The 14,293-nt window shown below is 45.5% G+C and overlaps 1 pseudogene; it reads right to left on the bottom strand.

Annotated features, from left to right (window-relative positions):
• Positions 1–9,046: 9,046 nt before the first annotated feature.
• LOC133807806 (5S ribosomal RNA) lies at positions 9,047–9,164 on the bottom strand (annotated as a pseudogene).
• Between the last annotated feature and the right edge of the window lie 5,129 nt (positions 9,165–14,293).

Genomic DNA, 14,293 nt, shown 5'->3' with positions numbered 1-14,293 from the left:
ACCATGAGGAGCACAGAGGCATGACTCTGACGTCCGTACTAGACATGTAGTGATGGTACAAGTTAGTACCAATGGTGGAGGCACTACCTGTACGTCTCTAACTATGTATCAAGGCCGACACCACAACCACATGTGCCACTACGTCCAGTGCCACTTCTTTGACACTCGTACTAAATAAGTAGTGGAGGCGTTACCACGGACTCTGACTATGTACCAGAGCCGACACCACGACCTTCTGCACCACTACTACTTGTGCCACCACACTGACAACGTACTTGTAAACAATCTGGTCCCCTGGAACCACAATGTATTAAGGGCCATTAGAGCCCACTATAAAGGGAACCTCACTTTATCATTGAAGGGGGTTGGAAAATTCTTGTAAGATCAGATTAATCTAAGGACAAAATACGAGTTTTCTTTCTATTTTGTACTTGCAATTTTCCTTCAAGTGTCTATAAGTTCATTTGTATTCATTAGATATTGATTTAAGTTTTTGAGTTTTCCATCCATATTTTGTTGACGAGTTCTTACCGTCAACAGTTTGGCGCCGTCTGTGGGAAGGATAAGTGCCAAGCCATTGTTCTTCCATTGATTCCGGTAGAAAAGATGTCGAGACGCTCTAAGCAGTTGAGAGAACCATGGGAGGTTGGGGTACACCTCGACGGAGTCTAGCTGAAGGCCTCCATGAAAGATCCTCCGCCACCCAAAAATGTGAAAGCATTAAAGGAGCCTTGGGTTCACAAAGATGAAAGGGAGGCCTCATCCCCGACCGTCCCACCTGATGAGAATCGTCCAAGGTTAGCAGCTGCCCCCGCAAGAGATGCCAGCGAGTTCCCACCCCTAAGGCCGCCACAGGTACCAAACTTCGGCCGGCAAGATCTGGGCCTGTCGACGCGCAGGCCTGACATGAATCCCCGAGTCCATCCCGTGAGCTCGAGTTCAAGCTCTCGATTTTATGAAGAGGAGATACGTGAACTGCACCGGAAGAACCAAAGGCTAGAAACCACCTTAGAGAACATGCAAGAGGTGTTGAATGGCCTACTACAGGGGAAATTAGACATATCTCTTCCTAGGCGTAAAAAGAGAGGTCAAGAGGGGACAGAAAACACAGACCCAGTGGATGATGGGAGGACTCAACTCTCCACTATTAATACCCCTCGGACAAACTAGCGTGAACACCCTGGGAAGGCAGAGCAGCCCCAGGGGCCAGAGCAGAAGAACAACGCTAACCTTCACAATGACGCCAAAGTCACCTCTAGGGAGGCACCACTTGACCTAAGAGAAAAGCTCAATAGAAGGAGGTCTGAAGTAAGGACAACACCTCCTGTGGCCCCTCTGAAGGGCTGTGAAAAGGGAAAGGCTGGCCCTACAGAGCTGAGGGACTCCTTGAATAGGAGGCGACAGGAGCTAGACACCGAGATGAGGAGCCTTTAGAGCAAGATCGTCACGGTGTCTGGGGGACACATTACCGATGAAGAGTTCGTCTACGAGTCACCCTTCACGTGAGAAATCCAGTTGGAACGGCTACCGACTAACTTTAAAGAACCTCATATGACCCCCTATGAGGGAAATACGGACCCCAAATACCATCCAGACGTGTTCAATGACCTGATGCAATCGAGAGGGATTATTAGCAGGGCCAGGTGCCACTGCTTCGCTGTCAGGTTAAAAGGACCTTCGTACAAATGGTTCAAGAGACTCCAACCAGGGTCTATTAGGTCATGGCAACAATTTTCCGACGAGTTCCTCCAAAAACATCATGGTGTACGCGATTATACCTTACTGGGAACTAGCCTCGCTAATATAAAGCAAGGTGAATGAGAGAGCTTGAAGAGCTACATCCACAGGTTCAACATGGAAGCGGCTAAAGTGGGAAGCCTGACCAGGGGAGAACTCAAGATGGCGATCACGGCCGGAGTGCACCCAGGCAGTAAGATTTGGGATAATATGCTCAAAAGGGAGGTCACAGACTTAGATGATTTCTACGAGCGGGCACAGCAGTACATTCATGTCGAAGATGGCCATGAGAACTTGAAGGCATCCCTTGTCAAGCCCTCAGCCCCTGAAAGTTCAAATGACGCAAAAAAGTAAAGGGTCTATGAAAGCCCAAGAGATGACTACCAAAGGAAGCACAAACACGGAGGTAATCCCAGGCAAACATCCCACACCTTCTACACTGACCTAACACATACTAGGGAGCATATCTTCATAGCAAACGAGAATCAAGTCCCCTTCAGGAGACCCCCACCAATGAAGAGATATCGGTCAAAGAGAGACCCTGGAAAGTACTGTCAGTATCATAAAGACATTGGCCACACCACTGTAAAATGCACTCATTTAAAGGTAGAGATAGAGGAACTCATACGCAGGGGACACTTGGCTAGATACATCCGAAGAGAAAATAAAAGACCAGATGATAGACCACCCTCGCCACGAACATGAGACGTAGCCCCAGAAGTGCAAGGAGAGGTGAGGACGATCTTCGGAGGACTAGGATTCGGAGGAGAATCGAGAAAAGGGCGAGATAGGTATGCCAAGGAAGCCAGGCAAAGCCCACCCTCATGCATGTTAAGCTTAGAACAACGACCCCCGAAAAACTTTAAAGGGGAAAATGACTCAGTAACCTTCAGCGAAGAAGACGCGCAGGGTGTGCATTTCCCTCACAATGACCCCTTGGTGTTGACTGTTTAGCTTGCAAACATGAGGGTACATCGGGTCCTAGTGGACAATGGAAGCTCCGTGGACATCCTATATCGTCTGGCCTTAGAGAACATGGGACTGGGTATCAGGAACCTAAAGCCCTGTAACACCTCCCTGTATGGGTTTACAGGAGACTCGATACAACCCCCGGGCACAATCGAGTAAGCCCTCACCATGGGAGAACCGCCCAGACAAACCACTGTAATGACGAACTTTGTAGTAGTAAACTGTTCCTCGGCCTTCAATGCGGTATTAGGGAGACCCTCCTTGAGAGAATTGAAGGTGATAACCTCGGTATACCACTTGGCCATAAAATTCCCAAATCCTGGGGGGGGGGGGGGGGGGGGGTGGCGAGCATGAAAGGGGAACAAATGAAGCAAGGGAATGTTATAACATGTCCCTTCGCACAGCCAGGAGACCGCCGGAACTTATGGCGATGGTAGGGCATGGGGGCAAAAATCCGAGAGAGTTCAACTCCAAAGTCACAGAGGAGATCAGAATCGACGGTTGTGCATACGTGCCTGAGAGGGAACATCGGGTAAAGCTCCACTTCTAGCATGACAAATCAAAGGGGTTACCATAGCTAGCCCCCTAACAACTATGAGTTAGAGGGGTAACTTAGATGCCCTGATATGTAGTAAGAACGTCGTCGCCACAAATACCTATGTACTCTCCTTGTGTTTAATGAATATGTTTTGATTGGCATGTCACACCCCTCATTTACGTGAGCACGTATCTAACTTTTATACCTATCACCAATTGGAATTATCAAAGCGCATGAGAAAATAACCAAAGTGCCTGATGAGATAAATCTCGCCAACCACTTGGGGGTAGGGTACACAACCAAAAATGGTTCTAAAAGAGACCCTTAAAAAAATATAACGAAGAAAAATTTGCAAGGAATCTCTCGCGTTCACAAGGATTAACTACCCTTATGAATATCAAGAGGGTCAAAAGGTCCTACAAGAAGAGCCTCCTAATAAAGGCTAATGCTTCCATAAGAGGAAAAGCCTCAGAAAGAGCCTCCTAATAAAGCTGATACCTCGACAGGAGGAAAGACCTCAGGAAGAGCCTCTTAGTAAAGGCAAATGCTTCCACGAGAGAAAAGGTCTCAGGAAGAGCATCCACCTATAAGCCTAGAGCGGCCACCAAGCCGTCTAGCCAAAAAGGATCCTAAAAAAGACCCTTGGAAAAATAGTACTATGCATAATGATGAGAAGGACGCTTCTCGCAAGAAATAATAAGCGCGCGCAAAAGTATATAAAAGGATAACTAGAACCCAAAGGGTCAACATATCCTTATAGATACAATCAAGGTGCACCAAAGATAGACCTATCGAACCCCTTCGTATGAGCTCCAAAGGACCTCAAGCATGATAAATAAAAAAGTATATATATATAAACCTATCAAACCCCTTTTTGTGGGCTCAAAAGGATCTCAAACATAGAGGAACAAAAGCAAATAATTGCATATATATACAGAAAAAAGGAGTTGCGATAATGTGACATGACTTATGAAAGTTCCAAAAAAATAAAAAAAAATTGAATGATAAGCTCAAGTGAGAATACAACCAAATCGAATTAAATGATAATATCGCAGAAGCAGAATCTCAGGGCCTCCTGCCGCGAGCATTCCACTCAGCCACCCTGGCAATGACGTGCTCACCAAAGGAGGAGAAATCAAAGTTAGGATTTTGCCTCCACATTCCATAGAGGGCGCGCTCTATGGATTTGTACTCAATTTCAGCCAAATTATCCTTTAGGAGAGTGACCCTCTCCTGCAACATTACGACCTTAGCTTTTGCTCCCCCAAGATCGGCCTCTAGGCGAGCAACCTTCTCCTGTAGCATCACGGCCTTGGCATTCACCCTCTTCTTCTTTTTCGACGATGAAGAGGCCTTCGTCAGGACTTTCTCAAGCTTAAGCATGGTATCAGTGAGTTCCCTCTCAAGCCCCTGAACCTTGACTGTTAGACAGTCCCTTTCGGCATTCGACGAAGAGAGGTCCTGCGTCAAGCTGGCGAAGCGTTGGCCCACTAGAGAAGCCTGCACAAAAAAAAACCCACATATAAGAAAAATAGTAATAATGATTAAGAGAAAACAAAGAATCCAAAAAAAAAAAGAGTAAGGCCAAAGTAGGGCGCATGAACTCACCCAAGTTGTGGAGCGCACAAGAGTCTCCCCAAGCTCTGACATGGCAAAATTCCCGAGACTTCTCCAATCAGTCTTAGGAAGACCCTCGACGACCCGGGTATACCGTTGCCCATAAGAGGTCGCCATACGACCCACCCAGGGTGCCCCCTCCGAGTCAAGGGTGCCTAGCTGGGTAGGGACAGATGACCTGCTCACCGAAGGGGGAGGGGGCGCAGGAATATCAGGAAAATGAGCCCCCGGTGGACCAGAATTGAGAGGCCATGTCATGGTCCATAAGGGCCAAAGGAGGGCACCCTTTAGGAGACGGAGATGATCGGCGAGGTCGTCTGGGTTCTGGGGAAACCTCCTCGGGCACCCACTTTGCGTCGCCCCCGTCAGAGTGATGCTCAACTAAAGGCACCTTCTTCCTTTGCTCGGAAACATGCCACAACACTTCAAGATCCGAAACCACATATAAGTTGTGGAGAGTCAGGTTTGCCACAGTGAAGAGGTGGGCAGCCATTTTCTGGGCGGGGTCGGCATCGAGGAGTTTTTCCATTGGCGCTGCCTCCGACCGGGGAATGTCAAGGTAACCAAACTCCTCTACAAAATCAACACAATTGTAAATATGAGCATAAGTTATAGAATAACAAATTCAAAGCAAAAGGAAGACAAGCTTGAAGTAATTACTTGGGGATGAGCAAAAGCGTTCACGTACGAAGATGGGACCTTTTACGAAGAAAAAGTCCTGCTTCCAGGACCTCGGGTTTGATACAGAACCCTCTATGAGGGAAACCTGGGAGTTGGCCTTCTGTAAGAAATAAAAACCTTTGAATTTGGGGGTTGGCATGAGGTTATACATGAAATGCACCTCTCAAGCCATAGGAGCATGTTGGTTGAGCTCTGTGAATGCCATGTATAGGCAACTTAAGGTCAGCCAACTATTAGGCTCCAGCTGGAGAAGAGCAAGGCCAAAGTGATTGAGTGTCATGACGAAAAACGGGTGCAAAGGAATAGTCCCACCCACTTTCAACATATGCTCGCTCATGGCCACACACCCCTGTGGGGGATTATTGGCCCGACAGGTATTGGAAGGAACATACAACTTGTATTCCTTGCCAATGCGATATTTCATGGATAGCTCCAACAACCGATTCTCTGACACATTGGACACAATAGAAGACGCCAATAAAGGACTAGAATCTTGTGCCTTGGAAGCCACCTGCTGCCGCACTCTCTTTGCCATATCTGCAAAACCAAAGGAAAAAGGTGAGGTAGAAATAGGACACTTTACCCTCCATTTTTTCTTCCTAGCAAGGGTCTTCCACCGAGGCGCTAAGTGCGGAAGCATTAAGAAAGGGTGAATCGAAAGCAAGGGTCGAGGGGAACCCGAGATGACCCCCTAGCAACCATAAGAGGAGAACGGGGCAGGAGGTTTAGGCAGGAGATTTCCCTCCATGAACTCCAACTCCATATGTAGATCCAAAAGGGCCACCCTAAGGTTTGCTATGTAGTCGCTAAGGTCAAAGGGGAAAGAAACTCCATCACCCTTCAAAACTAAGTCTATTTCACTCTCCACTACCCATATTTTATGCCTAAGTTCTGCCATATGCTCAAGGTGACGTATACGGGCCTGCCTCAAAGTGTCATAGTCTTGGTGAGTGTTGTTTTCGGGGGACTCCGAGTCTGAAGATAAGTCTACAAACTCGACCCCAGGAGGAGCACCAGATTATCCCTCACAGGCCATGGAACCTTGCCTCGTAGGTAATAAGGGTGCACATGTAAATGAGGGAATTGCTACAGAACACAAAGGAATGAGCTTAAAACCTTTGGACACGAGCACTCTAAATGACCAACTACGAGGTACAAACAAGGGCATGTAAGTGGATCAACTCACAACGAGCTCCGGCCAAAGCAACCCATCCTGAGTAGTGCTAATTTGGACCCAACGAAATAAGAAAGAAATAAAGTATACCTTATGTAAGAAAAATTGGGGTGCTGTCACGGTTGAAGGGAGGCCAAAGGTCAAAAGTACCAACACGGTCAAAAGGAGGACAAGGGTCCAAAGCACCACTGTGATCGAATGAATGCGAAGGGTCGAAGATTTGCGCCTACAAAAATGGAGGAGAGAGGAGTTTTAGTCCCCAAATACCTGTATGAATATTGGTATAAAAGAAATGAACTCAAATAATAAAAGGAAAGGACAACCAAAGTGAGGTTGTGAGGAATCGAACCCCTTACCTCTTGAAAGGAGTAAGGATTCCAAAACCACTAAGCTAAAAAGATAAAGTGTAAATAATAGGCTAGATATGAAGGCCTATTTATAGGAACCATAGGTGCATCTTAGCCATTGAACCCAGGGCCTGATCAATGGTCAAGGAGGGGCCTTGGCACTTGCCTTAGGATCCGCAAAGCACAATGATAGGCTCACATACACCCTCAAAATCTCGCGGACATCCCAAATGCATTGTACCTTGAAGTCTACAAGAGAGCCTGAAGACTCTCTCGTAGACTTGGGGGGCAAGTGTGAACATTGCAGATTGGACATGATCTTGAAAGACCCAAGCCTCATGCAAGGCCTTCGCGAGATTGACTTGTCTCATCCCACGCGAGGCTCAAACTCACTTCACCTTGCTTACCTTGCTGAAGGTCCTATGGACCTGTACCTAGGTGCCACGCAACCAGGTGCCTCGCGCCACCAGCCATGTGCCCATGCACCCCGCGCCACCAACCGTGCACCATCTCATGAGGCCACGCCTTGTAGGGCTTTCCCAAGTGCCCAAGAATGCACACCGTCTCGCAAGGCCACGCCTCTATCACGCCCAGGTGCCCAGGAACCCGCACCGTCCCGTCTCGTGAGGCCACGCCTCGCAAGCCTCACCCAGGTGCCCAGGAATGCGCACCGTCCCCTCTTGACAGGTCACGCCTCACAGGCCTCGCCCAGGAACACGCACCGTTTCACGAGGCTACGCCTCTGCTGCACCCAGGAACGCGCACCGTCTTGCGAGGCCACGCCTCTGTCGTGCCCAGGTGCCCAGAAACGTACACCGTCCTGTCTCGCAAGGCCACGACTCGCAGGCCTCGCCCAGGTTCGTAGGAACGCGCATTGTCCCGTCTCGCGAGGCCACGCCTCACAGTCCTCACCCAAGTTCCTAGGAAAGCGCACTGTCTTGCGAGGCCACGCCTCTACCACGCCTAGGCGCCCAAGAACACACACTGTCTCGTGAGGTCATGCCTCTGCCGCACCTAGGTCCCCAGGACCACGCACCATCTCGCGAGGTATGCCTCGCAGGCCACACCGAGGTGCCCAGGCCTGCACATCTTCTCGAAAAGCCATGCCTTTATGTTATAAGCATATGCCCTGCTGATGAGACCCTTCTCTATTTTCTAAGGAAGGTGTCACCTGCAGGGCATGACTCCCACATGCTTATCTCACTCAAGGCTACAAGTCCTCTTATACTTAGCAAAATAAAAAGGGGCTTAGAGCAAGGGTGTATCTTGGATATACGAGAGCAGCCTTCAGGTTCAAGGCACGCGTATGGAACAGGCTGTATGACCATGAGGAGCATAGAGGCATGACTCTGACGTCCGTACTAGACAGGTAGTGATGGTACAAGTTAGTACCAATGGTGGTGGCACTACCTGTACGTCTCTGACCATGTATCAAGGCTGGCACCACAACCACCTGTTCCACTACGTCTGGTGCCACTTCTTTGACACTCATACTAAATAATTAGTGGAGGCATTACCACGTACCCTGGCTATGTACCAGAGCCGACACCACGACCTTCTACACCACCACGACTTTGTATTTTCTACTTGCAATTTTCCATCAAGTTTCTATAAGTTCATTTGTATTCATTAGATATTGATTTAAGTTTTTGAGTTTTCCATCCATATTTCGTTGACGAGTGTTTACCATCAACATCAATGAACCCTACAGACCAAGACCATACCAGCTTCATGACTGAGTATATGTCATTCAGGCTGAAGAATGCCAGAGCTACATACCAACGACTAGTCAACAAAATGTTAGCTAACCAGATCGGGAGAAACATGGAGGTGTATATCGATGATATGATTGTCAAATAAAATACTAACAAGAACCATGTATCTGACCTGGAAGAATGTTTTGGCGTACTAAGGAGGTATGACATGAAGTTAAATCCTCAGAAGTGTACTTTCAGAGTTTCGTCGGGAAAGTTTCTGGGGTTTATAGTCAACACGAGGAATTCCCAGGAGGTCACCCATCCTAGTACTACTCTCATCCAAGCATGTTTAACTCCAGAGTTATGAGGGGATCCGGTGCATTTGTGTTGGTATGATCGCACCCAGTTCTACGGAGTTCTAGGTTGCTTTTAAAAATTTAGCCCGCGATAATAAAACAACAAAATTTATTACATAATAATCCAACTGTTTGAAATTGATTTTATAGATAAGCCTTACATAAACAGTAATTTTAAAACATTAAAGATAACAAAGTTATTGATAGTACTTTTTGAAAGGAAGGACCATACCAGATCCTAAAGATCCTGCGAGAAGGGGCTTTCAAGCTAGCCCGGTTAAGTGGAGAAATAGTTCCATGAACCTGGAATGCCCTACACCTCAAAAAGTACTATCAATAACTTTGTTGTCTTTAATGTTTTGAATTTACTGTTTATGTAAGGCTTATCTATAAATGTCATTTCATTTTGATAACAGTTGGATTATTATGTAATCAATTTTGTTGTTTTATTATCGCGAGCTCACTTTGTAAAAGCAACCTAGAACATTTATAAGTTCTGGTTGCTTGGGGGGCTTATAACCGAAGAGAGATTTTAAAAGAGTTAGCATATTCAAATGAAATCTGAAACTTAGAGTTTGGAAAAATTGATTATTCAACGGCCTTTTAAAGCTCAGATTTTCAAATTCCGAACACGAACAAAGATTGAGAAGTTTCTAAAATAAAACCCCTGGAAATAACTAGGTTCGAGGCCTGATTCCTAACAAGTACAATGCTATTAAGCAGACCAAACCCCTGGATACGACTAGGTCCGAGGCCTGATTCCTAGCAGGTACAATGCTATTAAGCCTACTAAAACACCTGGATATGACCAAGTCTGAGGCCTGATTCCTAACAGGTATAACACAATTAGGCGAGCAAAATATTGGATACAACTAAGATATCGACTAAAATTAGTTAGTCGAGCCATCAAAAATCTATCCTAATCTAAAGACAACCCCCAAGATTTTGAATGTACAAGAATCCAAGAATTCACAAATAAGAGAAAACAATAGAACTAAGGGGAACACGAATAAATCACAAATTAAATATATATTAAAAAACATATAGTTATCTCGAGGAGGAAAAAACCTCGATCTGAACCCGAAGGCGATTGTTTTGGTCTCTAGGGACTTAGTTATAAAGCACAAAATAAAAGAAATAAACCATTGAGGTTCGTCGACTCACTCGGAGGAGGTCACTTCCTCGCCATCCTCTTCAGCAGCATCAGAAGCCTCGACGGTCTCAAAGGGTTCTTGTGAGAATCAAATCTTGAATTTGGCAAAATAAGGTTCCAAAAACCCTGGCTGCATGAAAGTGAAGTTCCCATCCTGGTTGAAAGCCCATCACCGATAAAGCATCTCCTCCATTTGATTCGATGACTCCGCAATCTCTGACCTCACCCCCTCGGCCTTCTCCTTGGCTTTGGCCTCAACCTTGTCAAGCTTCTTTTTGAGCCCCTCATTCTCGCCCTGCAGCAAGTCCAAGCGATGGCTCACTTCGAAGACCTAATTCTTAGCAATCCGCCTTCCTTTGCAGGCCGCTCGCTCTACTGGGAGGAAACCAGGGCGGCTTTGGCGGACCGATCACTCTCTTGGGTGGTGTTCAGGGCGGCTTGGAGCTCGCATTCCTATCTCGAAGCCGAGCAATTCCACGGAGTTGAGCCAGGACAGACTACAAAAGGAAAATGCAAGTCAAGGCTAGTTTAAAAAAAAAAGATGAAAAAGAAATGTTAGAAGAATGAAAGGGGCTCACAGTGAGGTTCATCCTCATAGCGAACTCAAGAACTTCTTCAAGAGTACGTTCCTCCATGGCCCTCAGGTCCTTGACATTGGCTCTATAATCATGGCCCACCATATGGTTTGCCATCTCGTATACAGTCCCCCGAAATGCCTCGGGGATCCTTGCCAGCTTGAGTGGTTTTACCGGGATCTGAACGGAGGGAGCTTCGCCTTGGATCACTTGAGGAACCGAAGGAGGTACATGTCGAGGAAGAGGAGGTAGAGCCTTGAGAACTATGATTGTTGTCATCGGAGGTGGGGTTAAATCTGTTTTTGTCGTTCCCAAGTGGAGCTAGCACCTTTATCTTTAACTGGATACTCGGTGGAAGTCCCATTCTTGGAGGCGTGTTTCTTTGGCAATATAGGCCTCTTCACCACGACCCTAGCTCCAGCCCCGCCAGCCTTAAAGGCACCCCTCAAACCCGAGGTGTCTGGCAGGTCCATCTCTTCACCTGAAAAGGAACGAGCAAAAGATTTAGATACAAGGGATAGTTAGTCAAAGTAATGCAAAAGAAAAGAACAAGAGCAAGAACCATACCCTCCGAGCTAGGGGAGGAATCTACTACATTCAGCTCGGGGTTATGGACTAGACTAGGTATAATCTCTAACTCCTGGACTACCAGAGGTGGAGGGAGTCTAGAATTATTACATCTTGGGTCCTAAGGGGTTCAGGTTCTTCTTTGAGCTAGACTCATCTACATAATGCCTAAAGCCGGGGGAGAATAAACCTTGACGTAAGGAAGGCCATGTCCTACGATTTGTCCCATATTCTTGAAAAATGGAAGACCTAAAGTGGAGGGTGTTATCAACCACAATGGTGCATCTGGGGTAGCTATGGTCATAGCGTATCACCAGATGATCCACACACTAAAGGAGTATTGTGTTCATGTCCGGCTCAGTAGGATGGCAACTAACGAGCTGGTGGGGTTGAAGTGAATTAGCCTAAAACTGGCAGCATCCTGATCTAGTTCTCTATATGGGTTACCTTGGTCAGAGGGGCTAGCTGTTGCCCCAAACGCAACTCGGTCTAGATCAGAACCTTGATTATCTTCAGGAGCTCTCCTTTTGCGCACCAGCGGTGCCACGTCTTATTCCTCCTCGGTGTCTTCAATGGCAGGCAAGACTTCTTTAGGAGGGGGAGCTTAGGAAGAATGGGAGGAGGACCTTGGCTCCTGATAGCCAGTGTCTGGCCTTTTACTAATCAGGTTGTAGGCCACCATGGTAGCATCATTCACTACCTGATGAAAGTCCTTCTCCTTCAAAGGAAGATGAGATAGCGTCTCGAATTGACCCCTAAGGGTCTTAGACCACTCTGTCCTCTTGAATATAGTTGCACAAGGAACAAACTTAGTTAGAATGATTAAACAAAAAAATCAAAATGATAAGAGAGTTCACGTACAGTATTCATAAAGTTAGAGGACTTACGAGGGCGATTGAAATATCGGTGATCATAGTTCTTGAATTCATTTGACATAAAGAACTAATCTTTATATTCATTTGGGTGGCTGGGGAGGTCAATGAAGGATGCTGAGTTGGGGAAGTGAGTGAGGTAGTAAAAGACGTCACCTCGCCCCTATTGATCAGGACTATCCTTGAGGCAGAAGAAGTACATAATATCTATCAGGATTGTGACCTCCCACTCATGCCTCAAAAATAGATATTTTAACCCCGCCAAACGTCGATACGAGTTCAAGGGCAGCTAGAATGAAGCCAATTAGATGTAGTTCAGAAAATCCACGAAGTACTGGTCTAAGGGGAGGAAGGCACCTGCCTTCAGGTGCTCATCACTCCAAGCCCCAAATTCATCTTGCAGAGGGGCGCAGCTCCACTCTCCTTCCAGCAGAGGTCGGGAAAGGAGGCCATCGATTCCCATCTCGATCCCATGGCTCAGCAGTATTTTGTTCACTTTCCCCTGTGACGTTATTTGGGAAACGATGTGCTGGCCTTGAAAAAAGCGTTGAGGTATAAAACAAGTTCCCTCTCCACCACTGGACCGAAACGAGGAATCAAAGATTTGGACGCAATCTGCTTGTCTTTGTTCTTGTTTTGAGTGGAGGAGTTCATGACGTTTTTCTTTGGGGGGCCATGATCTAGCTCGCTTGACGACAAAGCGACCTATTAGTGGTGACCTAAGACAATTACTAGCTATGGCAATAAAGGTACGGTGATCCGAGGGTTTGAATGGTTTACTTTTGGTGATTCAAAATTTACATGAGCTAAGATGTGTCCTAGCATCAACGTGTGGTTCCACGCGTATTCCTAGGCCACATGCTATAAATTTGTGAAATTCCTTGATACTTCGGGATTGTGTGTCAGACTCGTCAGACCCACTACTTAAATTTTGAAAGTTGTTTAATGCAAAACCGCTTAATGAATCATGACCCTTAAGCTACCCATGGCCAAACCTAAAAACCCCTCAACTTCTACATCCAAACAGGTACCCTAATTCAATCATAAGGGTGGAATAATGTTTTGAAATGCTCATGTGATGCCTCAAGTGGTATTTGATTTTAAGTAAATAAAATGGGCATACTATTTCACATGTTAATCCAAACCTAGATTTCCTTCCGTCCTTTCTTCTTCTTCTTCTTCTTCACGCACACCCTCTCTTTTTTTCTTTCTTTCTTTCTCTCTCTCTCTCTCTTCTTGGATGCCAACCACAATGAACTCCCAATCCCCATTGCTCACCTTCTTATTTCCCTAAAGGTCCATCAATCAAAGCTAATGGAAAGGGAAACTAATCAATTCACTTTCCCAAATCTAGGAATTAAAGCATTGACCCAAATCAAGAGAATTAAATAAAAATAAAACACAAAAACAAAACCAATATCTTTCCCTTTCCTTGTGGCTGTCGTCCACACTCATTCCCTCTCTCCTTTTCTTTTTTTTTTTTTTTATCAATTTATTTACCCACCAAATCAAGACATCCAACCAAAAATGCTCTATTGGTTAATTGGTAAGTTTCCTTACCCAATTTAACTAATATCCATTAATTAATTTACTTAAATACAAACTAGAAAGGGAAAGAAGTCCATTGTTTTTCCCACTATAGTCTACACACCTATCACCTTATTTCCTCTTTTTTTTTTTAATTCTTTAATTCCTTAATTAAATAAAAAATATAATGTGTAGGAAAAACTATTGCATGCTCATCATGCAACCATTCACATGCACACACCCAATTGCTCATGTGCATCACTACTTACCATGCACCTTGGTGCATTCAACCAAAACTCATTTTCTTACAAGTTAAAATAATTAAATAAATAAAACAACTAACAATTGAATTCACATAATTCCTACCAAAAAATTCAAATAATTAAAATAAATTTTTAATACTTAACATTTAATAATAAAACAAAACACAAAATTTAATAATCTAAAAAAAATTTGGTGCACTACATTTCTTTTTTATTTGCC

This window comes from Humulus lupulus, chromosome X (assembly GCF_963169125.1).
Source record: "Humulus lupulus chromosome X, drHumLupu1.1, whole genome shotgun sequence".
Taxonomy (NCBI): domain Eukaryota; kingdom Viridiplantae; phylum Streptophyta; class Magnoliopsida; order Rosales; family Cannabaceae; genus Humulus; species Humulus lupulus.
This window is presented reverse-complemented; position numbering and strand designations above follow the sequence as displayed.